Genomic DNA, 925 nt, shown 5'->3' with positions numbered 1-925 from the left:
AAGTGCGGTACAAGGCGGTACATAACTATACTATGTACCGCCTTGTAACGCACTTCCAATACCGCGTCTGTTTAAGTGTCCCTTAATACATGCATACTTTTCCAGTTGTCTCAATCACTGTCTTGATTATTTTCAAGACAGTAAATCGGACAATTATTTGACGTATGCAGAAAATAATTTTGACGTCTTGTGGAAGAAAGAAGATAAATTCATAACAAAAGAACTATATTGGCTCTGATCCAGTACTCCATGACCTTACAGGATTTTGCACGAACTTGCAGGACGTTGCAGGAAAAATGTTCCCGTACTCCAAAATTCTCCAAAATCCTGTAAATGAGAGCGACTTTTGGAGAGTTGTGTAGAGAATGAAGTTGGCAGATTTTACCCGAACTTTTTCTTCTGGTAAAATCATGAAAAGTGTCAAGCAATCACTGGTTGACGTTTTTACAGGAAAAATGATTTTTTGTTCCCGTACTTTTTGTTGTTACTCACTTTTTACTCTCACTTCAGAGAGTAACTTTGCTGTTTAGTGTTTTTAGTTGTACAGGATTTTTCACGAAAAGTATTGGATCAGAGCTATTATCTGATAAGACGCTGATGTGTATGTAACTTTGTCTCTTTATTATTTTTTAGTTTTTAGCTTAAATAGCGCGCGCGAAATGCGTATTATAATGCAACGTACACGCCCGACATTTAGCTCAACATGAATTGTCATAACCAGGGAACGGATTTTTAGGACGTAAAAACCTATAAAAAAGGCAAAACAAAATAACGAAATAGGCTGGAAAAGGCAAAATAAAATAGCGAAAAAGGCAGGAAAAGGCCCTAGGTATTGCAAAAAAGGCAAAACCAAATAACGAAAAAGGCAGGGAAAGGCACTAGGTATTGCAAAATAAGGCACTAAAAAAAGACAGAAAATACGAAG

Source organism: Rhagoletis pomonella, unplaced genomic scaffold (genome assembly GCF_013731165.1).
Source record: "Rhagoletis pomonella isolate Grant_MI unplaced genomic scaffold, Rhpom_1.0 Rhpom_scaffold_00001, whole genome shotgun sequence".
In the NCBI taxonomy this organism is placed as follows: Eukaryota; Metazoa; Arthropoda; class Insecta; order Diptera; family Tephritidae; genus Rhagoletis; species Rhagoletis pomonella.
The sequence above is the reverse complement of the archived record's forward strand: the minus strand, read 5'-3'. Positions refer to the sequence as shown.